The following is a 22,940-nucleotide window of genomic DNA, read 5'->3' as shown; positions in this document are numbered from 1 at the left end:
GAGCGTACTCCCGGCAAGAAATGCAAACAAAAAGAAATTGAAGCAAGTGGATTATTTGTACGCCGCAAACGGGACGTCTATTCCTTCCTACGGCGAGCGCATTATGAAGTTGGACATCGGGCTACGAAGACCTTACATATGCAACTTCGTGATAGCTGCAGTCACTCGACCGATACTGGGCGCTGATTTCCTGCACAAACACCAGCTGACAGTCGACATTCATGGGAGAAGACTGATTGACAAACAAACTGGTCTATCTGTCACCGGTTACGTCACGCCTACAACGGAGCACAGCATCAACACGGTGAACAATCAACAACCGTACCACGATCTGCTTGCAAAGTATCCGGACATCACTCGACCAACGCTAAAGCTCTGTCACAGCGAGGTAGAACATCACATAGAGACGACGGGACCACCGTTATACTCCAAGGCTCGACCTCTACCTCCACACAAGTACAAGGCGGCGAAAGAAGAGTTCCAGACGATGATCGAGCAAGGAATATGCAGACCGTCTAACAGTCCTTGGGCGAGTCCGCTGCATCTTGTACTGAAGAAGGATGGCACCTATAGAGCATGTGGAGATTATCGCCGGCTGAACGCGGTTACAGTTCCAGATCGGTACCCGATACCAAGACTTCACGACTTCACGTACAATCTACTGGGCAAAAAAATTTTCTCCACCATCGACCTGAAGAAAGCATACTACCAAGTAAGAAACCGTGAAGAAGATATACCTAGAACAGCTGTCATTTCGCCATTCGGGTTATTTGAGTTCACCAGATGCTGCTTTGGATTAAGAAACGCCGGGCAGACATTCCAACGGCACATCGACAACGTACTGAGAGGACTTCCTGTTTTTCCATTCGTCGATGACATACTGGTTGCATCAGAATCCGAAGAGCTGCACAGAAAAGAGCTAGAAGAGGTATTTAAACGACTCAGCGACAACGGATTACAAATTAACGTCGCTAAGTGCATCTTCGGCCAGCCGAAACTCGACTTTTTGGGTTATACAATATCATCCCAAGGAATTAAACCAACCGACGAGAAGATAAAGGCCATCACAGATTATCCTCGACCGCAAACAATCCAGCAACTTCGACGTTTTCTCGGCATGATGAATTTTTATCGAGAAAATATTCCACACGCCGCAGAACATCAGAAGGAGTTGAACGCGTATCTCAAATACTCGAAGAAAAACGGCAAGACAACCGTACAATGGAGCGAGACAGCAATAGAGGCATTCAATAAGTGCAAGGAAGACATATCAAATGCTGCAACTCTGTCTTACCCATCATCGAGTTTGCCGTTCGCTTTGTTTACTGATGCATCTGAGACCTGCGCTGGAGCCGTACTTCAACAGAAAATTGGAAATAAATGGAGGCCTTTGGGATTTTTCTCTAAGAAGTTTAACGAAGCCCAAAAGAAATATAGCACATATGATAGAGAAATGCTATCAATTTATATGGCTGTACGTCACTTCCGCCGGATGTTTGAAGGCCGTGACGTCACCGTCTACTCGGATCACAAACCCCTGATTCACGCACTGAGTTCAATCAGCAAGAACGAAACACCGCGCCGGACAAGATATTTGGAGTACATCGGCCAATTCGTTTCCAGCATCAAACACATCGCTGGAAAAGACAACATCGTGGCTGACGCACTATCCAGAGTGGATACAATAACGTGCCCATCACCGATAAACTACGAAGACTTATCTGGAGCTCAAGCCCACGACGCAGAATTAAAGAAAATAATGCTGAGTGACAGATATCAAGTCAGACGTATAACACCGCCAGGCACGACAATAACAATCGCTTGCGAAATGTCTACAGGCTCTGCTCGTCCGTTTCTACCACCGGAGTTCAGACGCCAGGCTTTCCAAGCGATTCATGAACTCAATCATCCCGGCGTAAGAGCGACGAGACGATTATTAACGACGCGTTACTTCTGGCTAACAATGAAGAAAGACATCACTGAATGGGCAAGAAGTTGTGAACAATGCCAGCGAGTAAAAGTACAGAGGCATACTAAAGCACCGATATGCAGTTATACGCCTGTAGGACGTCTAGAACACCTAAATCTAGATATCGTAGGTCCTTTTCCGGTGTCAAACAACTGCCGGTATTTAATCACCATGATCGACAGGGCAACGAAATGGCCAGAGGCGCAGCCAGTTGAAGACATCACAGCTGAAAAAGTCGCAAATGTAGTATACGACGTATGGATTGCGCGCTTTGGATGCCCAGTGACCATCACGACCGACCGCGGCAGGCAGTTCGAGTCCGAAGTGTTCACCAAGCTAATGCATCGCATGGGAATAAAGAAAACACGAACTACGGCGTACCACCCGCAGTGTAACGGTATCATCGAGCGCTGGCACCGCACGCTGAAAACATCACTCGCCGCGCGACTCAATTCTACGAACTGGACGAATGAAATACCTACCGTATTACTCGGCCTACGCGCAGCATACAAAGAAGACATCGGAGCTAGTACGGCCGAGCTCTTGTATGGAAAAACACTACGCCTTCCCGGAGAATTCTACGGCGAACCTGTTACAGTACACAGCCAGTCGTCTCAGTTTTTGAACAATCTGAGTGAAGCTATGAAGAAAGCGCAGATGCAACGAGAACACAACACGCAGCGATCATTCATTCCCAGTGACCTAAAGACGTGCACACATGTATACGTACGCAATGACGCAGTGCGCAAACCTCTCACGGCTACCTACAGCGGACCGTTCAAAATCATCGAGCGCCATAATAAGTACTTCCAAGTGCAACTAGAAAATCGTTGCACAACCGTATCGATAGATAGATTAAAGCCAGCGTACACCTTCAACACGACAGAACACGAAGAGATGGAAGCACCGACGAGCTCATACAAGGTCACCAGGTCGGGAAGAATTTCAAAACCACCTGTGCGCTTCGCTGAGGGCGGAGTAATGTAGTGGCCTACATGCATACCTACGACTACGACGACTACTACATATGGTGCATACACGTCCGTTCGCCGAGGCACGTCGCCGCAGACTGAGCGATAGCTCGTCGTGCGCCGAGATATATATGTAGCACCTCGTTGATCGCTGTTTCCAATAGACGACATCTCTGCGTGGAGTTTTAGGTTGGACTGAAGCCGCGACCGCATACGAAGCAGTTTTATATCACGCAGCGAAAAACCTGTTCCGCGTGATTGGTCAATTGTGGTTTTATTACTAACGTGTGTTCGCAGATTTGTATTGCTAAAATTGTAAATATTAATAAGACGAAAATACATTCGATATTGCATTTTCCATACGATAAATCGCCTTTTATTTCAAGCTCTCTAACCTACTAGTAAAAACTTTACAGTGGTGAAAAGTACTCGTATAATGGAAAGTGTCCTGACACCGCCGTCCGCGTTTTATTTTGATAAGAATGCTTCTGATGCTGGGAGTATACATGAAAAATGGATTAAGTGGAAGAGAAGTTATGAAATATACAGCAAAGCGTGTGAAATAAGTAATAAGTCTGTGGAGATTCAAGCGAACATATTATTGCATGTTGTGGGTGAACAGTGTCGAGAAGTGTTAGATCGATGGCCTGAGAAATGTACGACTGTCGAATATATATGGAAAAAGTTAGATGAACAGTTTCAAACAAAGAAAAATTTGACGGTCGAACGTCACAAGTTTTTTATTCGAGATCAACGTGATAACGAGTCAATTGAGCAGTATGTGTTCGAGTTAAGTAAACTAGCTCAAAATTGTGAGTTTCGAGATTTGCAAGAGGAATTAATTAAAGATAGACTGGTGTGTGGCGTGACGAGTGCCGCCATTCGGGAACGTTTGCTCAGAGAGGATGATTTGACGCTTAAGAAAGCCTTGGATATTTGCCGCGCAGCTGTTGCATCTCGCACCTATTCGGAGAATATAAAGCCTGAAAGAGAAGAAACTTATCATACTCATCAAATAAAGCAGACGCAGAATGATGTTTTACAAATAAGATCGAAAATGACGTCATCGCGAGGCCGAACACGAAGCGAGGTACGTGACGCGGCGGAGCATCGGCGGAGCGAGGACCGCGGCGCGGGGTCGTGGGGCCCGCGCGCTGCTGTGCTGCCGCCGCGCGCGCGCCCCCTGGCGGCCGGCGCTAGCCAGCGACGCGCCGCGCCGGGCGCGACCAAACTGTGCGGTTACTGTGGTTGTGTTCATAAAAAGTTTGAATGTCCGGCGTATGGACAGAAGTGTAATCGGTGCTTTCGAAAAAATCATTTTTCTCGCGTATGTGGAGTGAATTATATCGAGAACTCGGATGATGAGGTAATCTATGCGTTAAATCAAAATAGTGATTGGAATATTAATTTAAATATTTGTGGTAATTGGATTAAATTTAAGCTAGACACAGGAGCTGATGTTAATGTCTTACCATTAAGATTTTTGTCAAAATTAAAAGTCAGTCAGGATTGTTTACTAAAAACAAATACAAGATTAAATGGATACTCTGGTGCAAGCATAATTGTCGTAGGTAAAATTTATTTAAGTGTGTTTTATAAAGGAAAAAATTACATGCTCGAATTTAAGATAGCTGATGTTCAATCGGTGCCGATATTGGGACGTTATGCTTGTACAGAGTTGGATGTAGTGAGGCGTGTCATGTCTATTCAGAGTTTTAATAATTTACCGGATTGTGTATCAATGTATGATGACGTATTTCATGGGATAGGGTGTTTACCGGGACATTATAAAATTCATTTAAAGGATGATGCTATTCCTGTAGTACAAGCTTAACGCTGGTTTCATTGTGCACGACCTTACAACTGTATAGAAATCCATTTCTGATTCTGTTCTATTTTTGTATCTAACTCAAAATAGAATAATACCTATTATTATTATTGATGAGGTTTTATACTGAACTAGCGGACGCCGGCGACTTCGTTCGCGTGTCTTCTTTCTTTCTTTTTTTCTTTCAACACCTATTTTATCACTTTAGGGGTTTGAATTTCAAAAACTCTTAAATCACATTATATTCACCTTTGAGTTATATATTTAGAAGAACTGCATCTTTGGTTCCGTAGTTAGTTTGGCAACAAATAATGAGGTCCAAGGTTCGAATCCCAGGCCAAAAATATGAAATTTTCAGTAGTAATTCAGCATTAGTTCGATTTGATGGTGTTATACAAGCAAGGTCTAAGAGTAATTGGGAAGTTAAAAAAAAAATTTTTATTAAAATTTTATTAATTTTTTTATTATTATAATACTAGAGATGTTTTGAAAATAACAAAATGACAGCTATATGCTGCTGTTACCACAAATTTTCTTAAAAAGAAAAATCCCCAATATTTCGTTTCCGAACCCCGCACGTTGTGATACTCATTAACCACTGAACTACGAGGTAGTTCAAAGCATATTATGAAGTAGGTGTCTCTAACGTGTAGCAATAACTCTTAACTTGAACGGACGAGTATAACTATATAGGTACTTCAATTACGCTCATAGAACGTGTTTCAGCATTTTAAAAGTGAGACCCTTTCACATTCATTGCAGCAGACGGAACATTATGACCCCGCTAGAGACGTGCGATGTAAAATGTTATATGTTAAAATCTCTCTCAAACATCATTTTTATCTACATAACACTGTATATTTGAGTGTATGAAATAATGTAAGGGAAAAGGAACTTACATTATGGACGATAAAAAAGTAAAGATATTTATTTTATATAATTGCAATTTTTACTATTATTTTGTTTAACTTGCGCTGTTCACTCAAGCTACCTCTACCACACAAGTCACGGAGCGTAGACAGAGAACCTCAGAACATTGTCATCGATTGCACATAGATAATTATTTGAGAAGTTTTTTTTTTTTCCTAATAGACTTGCGCTTGACTACAATCATGCCTAGTGGAAAGCAATGATGAGGTCTAGATTGGAGCGCGCTTGCCTAGAAAATGCCTATTCATTCTTGTCTTGAAGGTGCACAAATCATAAGTGTTAGGAAACACAGAAGCGGAAGGGCATTCCACATCTTCGCTGTTCTTATTAGAAACGTCGATGCGAAACGTTTTGTGTGAGTCGACTGGACATCGACAACAAAAGGATGCTTATTTAATTAATAGTAAGTTAGCAGTTATTAGTTTGTAATAAACGGGTTTAATTTAATGAGTGTGTTTCTTTACTTTAAGTGTGACTCCAACCATCAGTAAAGTTCTAGACATTCCTATCTGTAGTCTCTCTACATTAAATAATCTGTCATATAAAATGACCAATGCCAATCTTCAGTGAAAATGTGATAATATTATGGTCATATCTGATTTAGGCCTCTAGCCATGTTAAATATCGAAACATCTCTTTTAACAAACGGTTAGCGTTTGTACAAAAAGGATTTCTTTATTTGCAATCATCATCATCATCATCATTGTCAGCCAATGGACGTCCACTGTTGGACATAGGACTCTTGCATGGACTGCCAAACAAAACGGTCTCGAGCCGCCAGCATCCAGCGGCTCCCTGCAACCCGCTTGATGTCTTCGGTCCACCTAGTGGGGGGTCGACCAACACTGCGCTTTCCGGTGCGGGGTCGCCATTCCAGCACCTTGGGACCCCAACGCCCATCGGCTCTTCGAACTATGTGCCGTTCCCGTTGCCACTTCAGCTTCGCGACTCGCTGAGCTATATTAGTCACTTTAGTTGAGCTATATCTGTGAGTTTATTTGCAAATTGTAAGCTAATTTGTACAGGATCTTACTTAGAAAGTTAGGTAGTAAGCTCATAAGTGCTTGTTAAACTTAGGCTAGAAACGAATATGAATTTGTTCACAAATCCTGACTTTAATTCTTTAGCTCGGCTTGCAATTCTATAATTACTGTTCTATATCAAGTAAAGATTTTTTATATAAAGCAATTATTAAAATAGACATCGTTTTATTATTAAGGTTATGTTATAAGCGGAGTTACTGAATCTAGAACTAAATAAAGTCATCATTATAATAGATATCATGTCCATCTGCGTCCACTACGTAATTCGTACTTAGCCGGTTGGGTGGACGTTCCCACGCAGCGGACGCTATTACACGTCCGAATGGACTTGGACGCAGAACTCGCAGACCGATGAAAAGTTTCTAAAACATTGCCATTATACTTCAATGTTAGTGATGTACCTCGAAGATTTTCTACTATTAGATATGTTACGTGCCTACAAAATCACCGCAAAAAGTGATAAGAATTTAGCTACATTACTAAACACACACAAGCACAATTTTGTTTTTTCTTACATTATAAGCTTATTCATATGTAGTTTCTATACTCATAGAATACAAAATTTGACATTGTAGACAATAATTTAAGTATTATTTGTTTAAAACTTTCGTTGTACAATGCGACAAAATTTCCAAGACAATTGTTAAAATTACTCGTATACCTAAATATTGTTTACAATGTCCAGTTGTCTAAAACTATTACATAAATATAATATAATGTAAATAAACATAACATAGGTACCTAGTGCATGTATGTGTTCAGTGGTATAGCAAAATTAGGATGTTTTGCGATGATTTTGTAGGCACATAACATATCTATTGTATAAATTCTTTGCAGTAAGTTATTATTAACACAGGTTTAAAAATAAAATAAAATTTGTACTAACACCGTATCATAAACACCGTCAGTTCTGTGCGGTTTTGTAAATAAAAATAATAACACCTATAACTTACAAGCGGAGAAATTGGAGCAATATATGAGAAGGGTAGAATAGATTTATTAACTTTCGAGTACCTAAAGAAAAATGGCGGGCAGAGACGTGAGTAAAAAACTAAACTGTGTAAACGGAAAATGTAAGCTGAGTAATTGCATCTACAATAATAATAATGTGTAACTACTTAATACCAGAACCAGAAAGTATAGAATAACAACGTATCCATAAATAAAAAAAAATACTCGAAAAATATATCTTAAGTAGTTATATGAATGTATGATTTTTTTTTAATCGCTTGAAGTTCTTAATTGGAAGGCTGTTTGAGCGAAGTTAGTTAGTTAGATTGCTTTGTATTCTATTCTCATTATTGTTTCGGGTTTTTTAAATAAGACATTTTTTTTTAATTTTTAAATTAAATCTGGTTTTTGATTTTTCAGTTAACTTTGAGCGAGTCGTTTTGAGTAACGTTGGATCAACAAGCATATTGGGAAAGCAGTTGGTTGGCACAGATTAAAGAATAATAGGCAGATAGACCGCACGGAGCACGACGGTATCGTAGCCGTTCCAAATTTAAAATAAAAAACCGATTACAGTTAGTACATCACGAATCAATATTATTTAAATTTTTTAAATATTTTAAAAACCCACAAAAACTAAAGAAATAAGATGGAGTGTTTTTTTAATGGTTATTATTGATTTATTATATTAATTTACGTAATTGTTGTTTATGTTAAATTTTGAAATACAAATTATGAAAAAAGTTTGTTTATGCGGACGTCAAGGAGACATGGTAGGTATGTATGTAAAACTTAATAAGAACATTTACTGCTTACAGTGAGTACTTAGTTACCATACGCAATTATACAAACGTCGTGCTAAATATATTCTAAATTAAGCCATCCCCACGAATATCTATGAATAATTCAGAGACATTTACAATTTTGTCTTACATAATAGTCAATTTATGCCCAAGTTCCTTTATAATTTTGTAAATATAATAAATTGCGTCCTTCCCCGAAGTCGGTAACTTGCATTATTCATTGTCCTAAAACTTACTGCGATTACAACACAATTGTAAGGTAAATTTTTGTTCATTCATTCATAACAGTCGATGGACGTCCACTGCAGGACATAGGCCTTTTGTAGAGACTTCCAAACATCACGAGCCTGAGAACAAAACGCCTATGTCCTGCAGTGAACATCTATCGGCTGATATGATGATGATGAAAAAAATTAGTAATATTTTTTTTTATTTTTTAGTAAAATGGAGGAAAAATGAGCACGTGGTTCAGCTATTTATGTGATTGCCGGTACCAACAACATTTGCAACACTAGAGGTAATGCGTACTTTGGCGATAAATAAAAACTCAGTACTTAGCCCGGCCCAGAATTCGAACCCAAGACCTCGTGGTCCGACGCCAGATAAACTAACTATTGGATCAATAAGGCACTTAAATATGACAACAATTTGACATCTAGAATACTAAGCGGGCTAGTCACATTGATAGCCGAGTCGTGATAGCCTAGTGGATAGGAGCTCTGCCTCCGGAGGTTGTGGGTTCGAATCCGGCCCGGGGCATGCACCTCCGACTTTTCAGTTGTGTACATTTTAAGAAATTAAATGAAGGAAAACATCGTGAGGAAACCTGCATACCAGAGAATTTTCTTAATTCTCGGCGTGTGTGAAGTCTGCCAATCCGCATTGGGCCAGTGTGGTGAACTATTGGTCTAACCCGCCCATTCTGAGAGGAGACTCGAGCTCAGCAGTGAGCCGAATTTGAGTTCATAATGATGATGATGATGATGATGATGAAAGTCACATTATCTACTAATTTAACAGTAAAAAGGTATACTTCCTTCACAAGTACAGTAAAAATAAATGTTTTTGTCTGTTACAGCTATATTCAAAAAAAAAATTAATCCTGGGAAAAAAAATTCGCCTAACATATTAAAAGATACGTACATTTTGAATGTTAAGTACAACTTCAATCTGTGGAGTCTCATGGTAATAACAAGGGACTAAAATAAGAGAGCAATTGTCGTGGAAGATTATTTAATTCTCGTGAGACATGTTAGAGATACGAGTACGTAGTGTCGAGAGTGTTAGAAATATGTGAAGGTACTTTAAAACCCGTAGACGTACAATATAGTCTGGGATCCGGCATTAGAAATATATACCCTCATCTGTTATTTATTAGTGATAAGAAATAAATGATAGATAATACTCACAGTGACACATTACACATAGGTTGCTTAGTTATATTGCTGCCAGACACATTTTTCATACAGCATCTAAAAAACCATGAACTAAATCAAAAACAACTTTAAACTGTTAAATTAAACTTTCATTTGACACATTTGACGACTAAATAACTGATTAGGGTATATGTATAAATAATATTACTTAACTGGTAATATTATTTGGGGTGCGTGTCACTATGTGAAAACAGGCAACCTTTACGTTTTAAATTTTGTTGGATAAATTATTTTAACTAGTGTACCAATTTTTTAATTAACCAATGAGTGAAGTAGATTAAATTATTTTTTATAAAGAATTTGCAATGCGTCAATGTAAATATTTTCTATCATATATTGATTGACCCCATGATATCAAATGAAAGGGTTTCCTGTCAGGAATACGAAAAAAATAGTCATGTTACTTAAATCCAATATGGCGGACGTCCAAGATGGCGGACAGGCTATTTATCCCAAATAAATAACAGATGAGGGTATAACTATTTTAGGCTGGATCTCGTCCTAATTGTAAGTTTGCCGACTAAATCGCTGAGTATACTAATACAGTGACATTATGTTAGGCTATAGTCATGTAGTCGAATTAAACGAGTAATCCCATTTATGTTTACGACTCTGGTAAGCACATTCCGTGTACAGCGAAACATTTTGTTTCATATTTTTGCTACTTGCGGACTTTTGGGGACGTTAAAATCGCCACATATTTTAAAAGCTCCGTGTCCTGAGTAAGTTTTCGTGTAAACAAATGTAATATTAGATTACTGTAATTTTTGTAAATATTTACACATTTAGATCCTATAAAATATATTTTTTTTTAAATCTACCGACATACATAAATACTACTACGAGTAGGTACACTAAAAACTGATAAATAACATCGTGCATAAGTTCTGTCTCTGATCGATTTGATGAGATGAGGCCTTACCAAGCCAAATAGAGCTTTTATAGGTCAAAATAGAGCTTTAATAGGTCAAAATAGAGCTTTTATAAGTCAGAATAGAGCTTTAGGTCTTTATATAGGTCTTTACCGAATTAAAACAACCTCTTAAATTTATTTAAATTATTCTTCGGAATATGGTACACAAAACTTATTCATGAAAGTTTCGTGCGAATATGTAGAAAAATCCACTGTAAGAAAGTAGATATATTAAAAAGAATGTAATTTTAATCTGTGCTTACTTCTTGACAGTCTTTTTATTTAAAAATAGGCCCAAAAATGCTTTTAGTTCTTTCAAAACAACATCGTAATGAAATAAGGCATGGAGTTTACTCTAGCGTGCTTATTATTTTTATCCACCCCCTCTCATCCCTCTTCACTCTCTGTAATGGGTATCAGTTGGTATTGATAGAGGTCTGATTGATTAGACTGTCCGATTAGTGTGGTAGTGTGTACTCGTATATTGTATCTACGTCTTTATCTAATACCCTAAATATTGCCACTTCCGTTGTATTATTTTTAACGATTTACAAGTTTACGTATAACTGTGATCTATGAGTAGTTGTAGTAAGTGACGATACTGTTTAAAAAACGTTTTTTATTGGTTTTCTTATTAACATAAAACAACTATGTATGTAAGAAAATCTTGGAATCTTAATTTGACCCACTGCCCGGTCTTCGATTAGGATGAAACTTTGCACACGCTCTGAGTTCTGATGACAATACATGACTAGCTAAGAAACGTCATTACAAATCCAATATGGCGGCCTCCTCAAGATGGCGGACTGGCTATTTGAAACCCACCCCCATGTTAGGGATATTAAAAGAAAGGGTTTTCTGTCAGGAATACGAAAAAAATATTGTAAATCCAATATGGCGGACGTCCAAGATGGCGGACAGGCTATTTGAAATGCACCCTCATGATATGGGTATCAAGCGTGTTTTTTAGTTTTTTAACTTTTTAACTATTCGTGTTTTTCTTTCTCATATAGAACTCACATATAAGTATAGGGAGAAAAGAGTGTTGTTGATTGATAGGTGTTGCATTTAGTGACTTTATTTTTTTTTTAATTCAACTTAACCGATTGTTTTGTATAACTTTACGGTGATTTCGTCTACTCAAATGAAAGTTTTCTTTGGACTAAAGATTAAAGAACTTCGGTGTACGATTATTCCGAGGACTTACAGAAGCTATTAAATGTCTGAAAGTTTTAATCAAAGAGGATATTAACAGAGATTTCCGATGTATTAATTTTGAATAAATACGCATTTTTAATAATAATGAAACAGGAAAATATTTAACTATCTAGTATTTTCTTGCATATGCGTACCAGTATAATTCTGTATAATGTACTTATGTAAGACTAAAATACCTAAAATCAATAAAAAATACAAGATGAAAATCACGTTTGGCTGTACTGTAGATTTTTGACTTCAAGGCCATTGTCGAAAATTACCAAACTAGAACTTAGCGTATAAAGAAAATATGAAATTTTAAATTTGTCCTGGCTGGGAATCAAAATTCAAAAAAACAAAAAAAAAAGAGACGATTGCGTTGTCGAATCTTTTTCATCTATACTAATATTAAAAAGCTGAATGTTTGTTTGTTTGTTTGATTGAACGCGCTAATCTCAAGATCTACTGGTCCAATTTGAAAAATTCTTTCAGTGTTAGATAGCCCATTTATCGAGGAAGGCTATAGGCTATATTTTATCCCCATATTACTATTAAAACAGTAACCACGAGGGTGAAATCGCGCGGCGTCAGCTAGTTATTAATAACGACAAAATAATACCCCATCCCCTTAATAAAAATACCCTCAATGTGCTGTTATACTTTGTGTAGCAGCAAGCAAGATTTCGTGACGTCATAGAACACGATGAAATGTCCCAAGGCTCAAATTATAATATCCTAATTTTATGGTTACTGCCGCCATAACGTAATATGATAATCACCCCCTTTGGGCTCGCGGTCATAGCAAATTTCGCCACCCCCGAGATAACTTAATTTGAAATTATCCTAATAACAACCGACTAACATTCTATCGTGCCGTGATAGCCCAGTGGATTTGACCTCGGAGGGTGTGGGTTCGAATCCGGTCCGGGGCATACATCTCCAACTTTTTAGTTGTGTGCATTAAAAAAAAATTAAATATCACGTGTCTCAAACGGTGAAGGAAAAACATTGTCAGGAAACCTGCCAGAGAATTTTCTTAATTGTCTGCGTGTGTGAAGTCTGCCAATCCGCATTGGGCCAGCGTGGTGGATTATTGGCCTAACCCCTCTCATTCTCAGAGGAGACTCGAGCTCAGCAGTGAGCCGAATAGGGGTTTTTAATGGTGATGATGAATATTCTACATCTTTTTAAATATGTTTTACTAGATTATTGATGCCGTGATAGCTTAACGGTTATGACAACACGTTAATGTTAGGCGTCCACTAATCAGCATCGTAAGCATCGGATGAATCGCATCAAACCGATTTTTAATTTTACAGTAGAGAAAATCCGTTCGATGTGATCCGTACTATGCGGATCAGTGGATGCACATGTATGATTTTCTATGCAAATAATACTAAAATCTGCTTGATGCGATGGGTACGTATTAGAGCATCGTAGTGGGTCTAAGCTCCAGATCAAAAAACTGTTAGAAGGTTGATAGATAAAACAAAAAAACGGGCTTCGTTTTCTCATTTTAAGAAAAGCAACTCTAGAAATCTAGCTAGAAACAATTAAATTAGAAATACTTTACTAATATTATGCTAAAAAGCTTCTTTGAAAAGTCCAAGAATGATTTTCTTTAAAAATATCCCTCTTTTCAGCCCACTTAAGTATTCGTACATTTCAAATCTAAACAATTTTTATTATTTTATATAGATTACATAAAATATGATTAACATAACAGTATAGTGATTGGAACCAGTCAGTCAGTGGCGTAGCGTGCCTTAGAGGGGCTCTGTATAGTTAGGGGGCTCTGTGAGTTAGGGGGCCCAATAGACAAGAGGAAAATTCAAAAAAAAATCTTTAGATTTTAATTTTTTCTACCCTAATGTATTGCTTTTTTACTTTTGTCATTTCTGCAGTTTTTGGAAGTACCACATAGATTAAGTAATACAGTAGATTATTTTTAAAAAAAATTTGCTTTGACACGTAAGGGGCTCCTGTAGTCTGGGGACCCTCTACGAGTAATTACGTGGTAGTTCTTACCAATCGCTGAAATTACTGTACTTTTTCCTTCACCAAAGAAAATAGAGATTATCTAGACATTATATAGAATATAGTCACAATAGACAATATATAGAATATGGTTTTTATAATTCTTTCACCTTTTAAGTTTATAAATCAAATACGTTTTTCGATCGATTTTTAATTTTTTAGTAACTTTAATTTCTTTTTATCTCTAGATTTAGAACGAAAACACATCATTTCAAAAAATTTAGCAGTAATATCTATCGCCCGATATTTGAGGTCCTCGAACTTAGACGATTATAAATGTCATTTATAAACTATAAATTATAAAAAATAAAATAATTGTTTTCTGTTTGTGTGCGTTGCGTTGGAAACTATCGAACATATTCCAATTATTTCACACGATTTAAGTTTCTTTTGACTCTCGTATTTACTTAGTTTCTTTACAATTTTGCGAAGCGAAACGTAAAGCTACGGAAAATTTGGCGTAAGCACATTAATTGGAAATGAAATTGAAATGGAACGGAGCTTCAAGTGGGGAAACTGAAAAAGGTCCGCTTTTTGATAGCGTCATAATCAAATAGTCAAAACCAAAAATAATTTATTCAAGTAGGCTCTAGAACTTCAGAGATTATCTGAAATAATAATGACTAAGTAATAATAAAGAGATAAAGAGGGTTTTACATGTTATTATAACACGTTATTGTTAATTTTATCGTGGAAGTTTTAAATATAGCAATAATCTCCTAAATTTATAGTGCCATTAGTTGACGATATAATTTTGCACGTCGATTTTAAGGTTCATTGAAAATTCTAAGGTTACCTTTGTTTTATTTAAATTAAGCGCGTTTGCTAAGACATATAGAGGCAATTAGTTTAATTTTTCGTTTACGTATTTACACTAAGTAAATAAACTAAATAAACAATAAATAACTAAATAAATAAATAACAAGGTACTTACATAAACTTTGTGTAATAATTCTTACTATAACCACACACATTTTAAATGAAAATAAATATTCCTGTCCTAAAATATTAAGTTAACGACTTAAATTAAGTTTAAAAAAAATATAACCAAATTAACAAAAAATATATTATCAGTATTAAAATACTTATTCCAAATTAATATTTTATTGTATTTAATGTATCATTATTATATAGAAAATTGTATTTTTAAAATAAAACCTGATTTTTAGAAGAAAAATATTTGTATTTTCATTTTTATTGATATGAGACTATTTTTCAGAATAAAGCGTGAATTAGAAATTTGAAAAAAAAATACTTCAATTTCTCCGAATCATTTCACCGCGGTCAGTTGCCTCAATTGGTGATAGGGCTGGCTCATTTTTTAACCGACTTCCAAAAAGGAGGAGGTTATTTGCGCTAAGGATCAACCTGGCTGTCCAGCGCGGAAATGCAGTATTCTTGCCACCATTCCACGTGGGCTTGACTTGTATAGTTATTAGGATAAGTTAGTTTAAGTCCCTTATTGAATTAAAACTAAAATAATATATTTTTTAAACGATTCACCCGATATCAATTTATATTTGCGCTGGAAGTGTGAAACTACGAAAGTTTTTATGGTATTCCACCGTCACTACGAAGTTATCCGAGTTCGTTAAGTCTTACGGCTGCCATAAAGACGTCGCTATAGTCATTAAGAGAAAAGGAAAACTTTGAACAACTAATGCTTAAATAAATATATACCTATAAAACTTTCAAGTCGCGTTTTAAAGTACTCACACAATACGATTCATAAACTAACTATAAAACCCACTGTTTTATTCACTTTAACCACTTATTGTTTTATAGTTATTAAACTTCTTTAACTATTGCACTATTATACACTTAGTCTGATTTTTTTTTTGCATTAAAATTACTTATCAATCTCCGTTTTATTTACATTAATATAGTTTAATAACACTTTATTCAAAAATGTTATAAGGCTTTCAAAATATTTGGAAAATTAGCACGGATTTTTTCCTGTTATTCACAGTTACGATCTATTATAACGTTTCATATTCACAGTTACGATCTATTTTAACGTTTCATATTCACATAGTAATCTCTTAAAAAAAATCTAAAATACTACAGGCATTAATTATTTTTCATTTATTTTCTACACTAAAACACTTTGAACACAACAAGGAAAAGTTTTTTAGAATTCTTTAATAATTTATTTTAGAAAAGTACGTAATACGGAGTTATTGTATAATAAAATTATGATTATTGTATATAGAAACTATAATTATATTTTTCAAAAATTAAGTAAATCTAAATATAAATAAAAAAAATGTTGATGTTGATTAACTTTCATAGTTTTTTATTATTCAGAAAATAAAAAATATTATTTGGACTGATTCTCCTCACACCAGATAATCTTTTCTATGTAATAAATTTTCATTAAAATTTCGTCAACGATTCTGCAATTTTTGATATTTTACCAATATTCAATTTATAAAATAGACACTTCCTAAACCTAAAAAAAGTTTTAAAACTGTGGTAAATTACGAAAAGAAAATATTATCGAATTTTTCTAAGCAGTTTCGATATTTTCTGCGTATCACGATATTGTTTAGTAAAGTTCGCTTACCTTGCAGCTGGTGTTGAGTTTCTGCGACCAGGCGTAGAGAAGGCAACAAGTGTTGTGCCGCCGCCCGCCCTACGTGTGCCTTATATACCAAAATCCGCCCGCCCACCGCGTCATATTAACACAGTTTGCATTGCAATCTCACAGAAGAAAATTAAAAGACCTGGGATTAATTTTGTGTGCGAATGTGTACTCTGTTTTATAGAGTACTAAACAATTAACACGTTAAGGTGAACTTTGGATAGCTTTTTAAGAATAAGTATATCAAGAGTGTGAGTTTTTGAAGGATTAAAGTTAGTTTCGATAGTTACGGTGGTTATACCAATTTATGTAGTTATAATAGGAACTATTATTCAATTATTATTTATACAACAACATATTTGATTACTAAATTAGTAAAACTATTGAAAACATAATACTGATAATTTCTAACATAAATCCAGTTTAGGTGTTAAACGGAAATGCAATTTAGATTGTAAGTTCGAATGTTACTCATTAAACTTATTTCTATAATATGTTTTACGTTTAATGACAAGGTGATTTTATGTTTAATGACAGGGTGATTTTAAGTTTAATGACAAGGTGATAATAAATTGTTAGCAGGTGGGCAGGTGGTAATTATATTTTCCACAACCTATGACTTAACTGCTATTGAGAAATTCTTGACACAAAGATTTTCTAGATATTTTACCCAAGATTCAAACCCAGGATCTAATTAACGGATATACGTTATAGCCCAGTGGATATGACCTCAGCCTTTGATTTGGAGGGCGTAGTTTCGAATCCGGTCCGGGTCATGCCCTTCAACTTTTCAGTTGTGTGCATTTTAAGAAACTAAATATCACGTGTCTCAAACGGTGAAGGAAAAACATCGTGAGGAAATCTGCATACCTGAGAATTTTCTTAATTCTCTACGTGTGTTAAGTCTGCCAATAGGGCCAAAGGGGGACTTAGGCCTAAGCTTAACTCCAAGCCATTTTTCAACACCTATCACCACAGCTTACACCGATAGATCAACAATACAAAAGAAAATAAGGAAAATTACTTCGGAATTACTATGTATATTTGACGACGCTCTCTGTACTGTGTAACGTATATTTCGGGAAAAGTGGAAAGTGTTGGTTTCATTCCATTATACTCCTATTTCTGTTGATATACAAATCAAAGGCTTATAGCTGTTACGTTTTGCAAGAATGATAAGGACTTATGTATCTGCACTTTTCTACATTCTTTACAAGTTAGTCCTTGACTATAATCCCACCTGATGGTAAGTGATGATGCAATCTAAGATGCAAGCGGACTAACTTGTTAGGAGGAGGATGAAAAGCCTCTTTCGGTTTCGACACGGCATCGTACCGGAACGCCTAATCGTTGGTGGTACGTCTTTGCCGTTAGGGTGGTAACTAGCCACGGCCGAAGCCTCCCGAAAGCCAGACCTGAACCAATGAAGAAAACCTCAATCAGCCCAGCCTGGGATCGAAGCCAGTACCTCCGTCTTGTAAATCCACCCATGCTGACTGCGCCACGGAGGCCGTGAAAAATACTAATATTAGAAAGAGGTAAAGTTTGTGGTGTTGTAGGGGGTAATTCCTGGATCTACCGAACCGATTTTGAAAATTCATTTACCGTTAGAATTCGACGTTATTTGTGAGTATGATAGGCTATATTTTATCACCGCATTTTTACGGGAACGGAGACTACACGGGTAAAACCACGGTCCGTCAGCTAATTTACCTACTACACTTTCGACTTCTTAAGTCGCTACTAAAATGATGTTTGAATCTGTAACAATAACTATTACTAACTATGATAGTTAGTGTACACGAGCGGTAGCTGCACATGTAAATGCAGTCGACTGCGGTCGTCAGTAGAGTTGCCGCTCGTGTAAATGAACCCTTATTCTTACAGAGTCAAACATAATTTTGAGCTTAAGCCCAAAGAGCCTTGCCTTGCCATCCAGAGTGGTAATAACGCCAGTGGATTTTGATAACCTTGCCTTGGTGAACATTTTCTTATAAATATATTCTTTTTTTTTAATTTAATATTTTCTAAAGCTTCGCCTAATTAGAAGCCTTATTGTGCTCTACGGTAAAGGGGCCGGACTCATCACCAAGGGGTCGTGGTTCGATCCCCACCCAATGGACTATTGTCGTACCCACTCTTAGCACAGTCTTTTCCGATTACCAGGGGACCATAGATGACAAAGTGCCGCCATGTTCTCTCTAAACACAAGTTATCGCAGATCCCCGCCCGATGGACTATTGTCGTACCCACTCTTAGCACAGTCTTTTCCGATTACCAGGGGACCATAGATGACAAAGTGCCGCCATGTTCTCTCTAAACACAAAGTTATCGCAGATCCCCGCCCGATGGACTATTGTCGTACCCACTCTTAGCACAGTCTTTTCCGATTACCAGGGGACCATAGATGACAAAGTGCCGCCATGTTCTCTCTAAACACAAAGTTATCGCAGATCCCCGCCCGATGGACTATTGTCGTACCCACTCTTAGCACAGTCTTTTCCGATTACCAGGGGACCATAGATGACAAAGTACCGCCATGTTCTCTCTAAACACAAAGTTATCGCTTACGTATCGCGTGTGATAACTTAAACGGACTAAGTAAAGCTAGATAACGAAATTGTTACACTAATTTAAATGTCCTGTTTTATAAACTCTATGAAATGACGCTATCTAGCGGAACCACTTGCAGATTTATTTACATTGATTCTCAAGTGCATTTATTAGTAATTTTTGTGACACATTATTTTTAATGATAACTTCATTTATATATTCGACTAGCGGACGCCCGCGACTTCGTCTGCGTGGAAATCATGTAAATTTTCAAGCCCTATTTTTTTAATGTTTCAGAGGACAAAATACCGAACCGAATAAAACTTATTTTGGTGTTGATATTTTAGGTACATAGAACAGCAAAACACGCATGGTACATTCTTATTATAGTATAGTAGTATAGATTTTCCATTTAGAAGCGAAACCTGGAATTGGCTGTTATTTCAACGTTTTATGATCTCTGCGCCACGTAGGATGGTTTAAGTGCATTTAAAGTCTTTTAAAGTGTATTTATCTTTGAACTATACAACCGTATTAAGCTTGCAGTATTATAGACTATTTTCTTTTTAATTTCTAGATGAGATCCAGTAAAATTGAGTTATTTGTTAAAGCCTTAATTTGGGATATTTGGTTATTTGTTCATTTAAAATGTCGATGATTTCAGTTTTTGATTAATTTAAATTAATAAGTAAATTGTTTTGCGTTTTGCTGCGTTTGACTAAGCATATTGAATACCGGGCAAGCGAAGGATTCTAGGATTGAACCACGAGCAAAGCGTTCAAAAACCTGAGCATCGCGAGGGATTCAAGGGAACGAGATGTTAATAAAATTTGCCGAACAAAAGAAACATTTGCAAGGAACTTAAATGAAAATAATATAACCTAATATCGAGTACCGCCAAAAGATGTTGACTCTACAATGATTAGGTAATTCTTAAAAGTTTTTTGAGAAGGTTTCACAGCAAAACGTACATTTATATAAGAGTTTTGTCGAGTCGTTTGGATTCGTATCTATAAATTACCCCAATAAATGAAGTCATTTCGAATTTTCAGGTAAGGAGATATCGTCAAAAAAGAAGTTTTAGGTGTAATTCTAATTTAAAAGTAGCGACGCGACAGGCATATATAGGCACATAGTAAATTCAAAAAGAGCACCTCACAATGTTGAAATATATCTACCCACATTCAAAACTCCCGGAAAACTTTTCAGACAAAAAAACCATTTGACTAAATAGCAATACATATTTGCTGAATGAAAGTCTTTCAAGACGTGTCACTCAATACGCATATTTTCTACTGTTGAAATTAACATCTGTAAGATATTGCAGGTAGGTAAGTAAACCTAACTACTAAAGAAATATAATCCTTACTTTGACGAAATGGGTTACAAAAGTTATAAAACATTTAAATTCTTTTTTAAAAGCCACTCCAGGAACTACGTGACTGGAGTTATATTATTTTCTTTCAACTTTTACTTACTAATGGCCTCAGTGGGTAAATTAATTATTATTTGATTACAAATTACTTTAGGACCCCATCCGGGTGGATTTAAATTATATTAGGTAAGTAAATAAATTAACCATTATATACTTAGTATGTAAATCCCCAAAGACAATCTACATCTATCTATCTATATTCTATATCTATATCTATCTATATCTAAACTTATAATAAAACAGGTCGAATTCTATACATTTATTCGGAATTTGATATTTTACTTATACCATTTGTAGCACCAAACGTTACCGTGGCATAACGGACGCCAGCGCCATCTAGAATCTATACTTATAATACGAATTCTGTACATTCTGTATATTGAAGATATTTTAATAATTTTTGTTATCGGTACTGAAGCTAAAAATGTTTTTTTTTGTCTGTCTGTCCGTGTTTTTTGTTATTCTATTGAAACACGTGATATTTAATTTCTTAAAATTCACACAACTGAAAAATTGGAGGTGCACGCCCCGGACTGGATTCGAACCCACACCCTACGGAATCGGAGGCATAGGTCATATCCACTGGGATTGTTTAATATGGTAATATATAATATTATATGCGACATATAAAAATAAACGAATCGAATAACAATTTCCTCGTAAACAGCGTCACGTCGAACAATATCCAAGACATTCACTTCAGACAATGGCGTTGACGCGGCGAGGGCAAACAAAAGAAACTATGATTGTCGCGAGATATGGCGCCCACGTAGGGGTGTCGAGTATCTGTCGATATATGGGTCACATAGATGTCCTTTAACGTATTGCTTGCTAATCTGGAAGGTGAATTCCCTATTTAATCAATCACAAGTGAATCCTTGAGTTTCTCAACGTGTGGGGCCTAAAATTGAACATATTTCATCTTGAAAAACATGACCAATGCTCATGTACCGCTCCACCCAGTTATTGTTGAGAACTCTGCTCTCAAAATTGTAGACGAATATATAATTATATGTAGGACACACAGTCCAACTGGACTACCTAGTTAGGTAGGTCCAATTTCGAGAGAGAGAGGTGAATCGCCGAATCCAGCTCGGCTTGGCATCTTTTCGTCCGTAATTCCTCAGTGCTTGAAGACGAAAGTCTTCGAACAGTGCGTGTTGCCAGTGATAACCTACGGATCCGAGACTTGGTCGATGACTATGAGCCTTATTAGAAGGTTCAAAGTTACTCAGCGGGCGATGGAGCGATCTATGCTTGGAGTTTCTCTGCGTGATCAAATCAGGAATACGGAGATCCGCAGACGAACCAAAGTCACTGACATAGCTCAGCGAGTCGCAAAGCTGAAATGGCAATGGGCAGGCCTCATAGTTCGAAGAGCCGATGGAAGTTGGGGACCCAAGGTGCTGGAATAGCGACCCCGCACCGGAAAGCACAGTGTAGGTCGACACCCCAATAGGGACCGAGGATATCAAGCGGGTTGCAGGGAGCCGCTGGATGCTGGCGGCAAGGGACCGTTATGCTTGGAGGTCCATGCAAGAGGCCTATGTCCAGCAATGGACGTCTATCGGCTGATAAGGTAAGTGAATCCTTGACTAGTGTCTCATCTGATGATGATCTGATGATTAATCAAATGTCTTTTAATGTGCCACTTCAGTGCCAGGCCTCCCTTTCTTATCATCATCATCAAACAACCCATATTCGGCTCACTGTTGAGCACGAGTCTCCTCTCAGAATGAGAGGTTAGGCTAACAGCGAAACATCACACACATAGAGAATTAAGAAATTCTCAATTATGCAGGTTTCCTCACGATGTTTTTCCTTCAACGTTTGAGACAGCTGATACTTAATTTCTTAAATGCACATATCTGAAAAGTTGGAGGTGCATGTCCCGGACCGAATCCAAGGCAGAGGTCATATCCACATGGCTATCATTCCCTTTCTTATAGAAGAGGGGTTATAAATTCTTAAGTCCGGAACCAGTATCATAGATACCGCGGTAGCTACGCTCCTGCTACGCGGTATCATACCGGAATACTATATCGATTGGCAGACCCTCTTTATCAGTAGGACAGTAAGTACCCACAAGTTATGTAAACTACAAGACAAGACCAGACCAGACTTGAGCTAGTATTATGTATAATCTTCATCATCATCGTCATCGTCATATCAGCCGATGGACGTCCACTGCAGGACATAGGCCTTTTGTAGGGACTTCCAAACATCACGATACTGAGCCACCTGCATCCAGCGAACCCCTGCTCTCTGACTCGCTTGATGTCTTCAGTCC

General features: G+C 37.0%; 1 protein-coding gene across 1 annotated transcript in view; it reads right to left on the bottom strand.

Moving 5' to 3' along the window:
* Window positions 1-16,683, bottom strand: part of LOC112048110 (diuretic hormone class 2) — a 101,656-nt gene extending 84,973 nt beyond the window's left edge. The window contains exon 1 of the mRNA XM_052885221.1: window positions 16,645-16,683. The gene's annotated coding sequence lies outside the window, so the exon portion shown is untranslated. The remainder of the gene's footprint in view (window positions 1-16,644) is intronic.
* Window positions 16,684-22,940: the final 6,257 nt, after the last annotated feature.

The sequence above is a fragment of the Bicyclus anynana genome, chromosome 13 (assembly GCF_947172395.1).
Source record: "Bicyclus anynana chromosome 13, ilBicAnyn1.1, whole genome shotgun sequence".
NCBI classification, from domain to species: Eukaryota; Metazoa; Arthropoda; class Insecta; order Lepidoptera; family Nymphalidae; genus Bicyclus; species Bicyclus anynana.
This window is presented reverse-complemented; position numbering and strand designations above follow the sequence as displayed.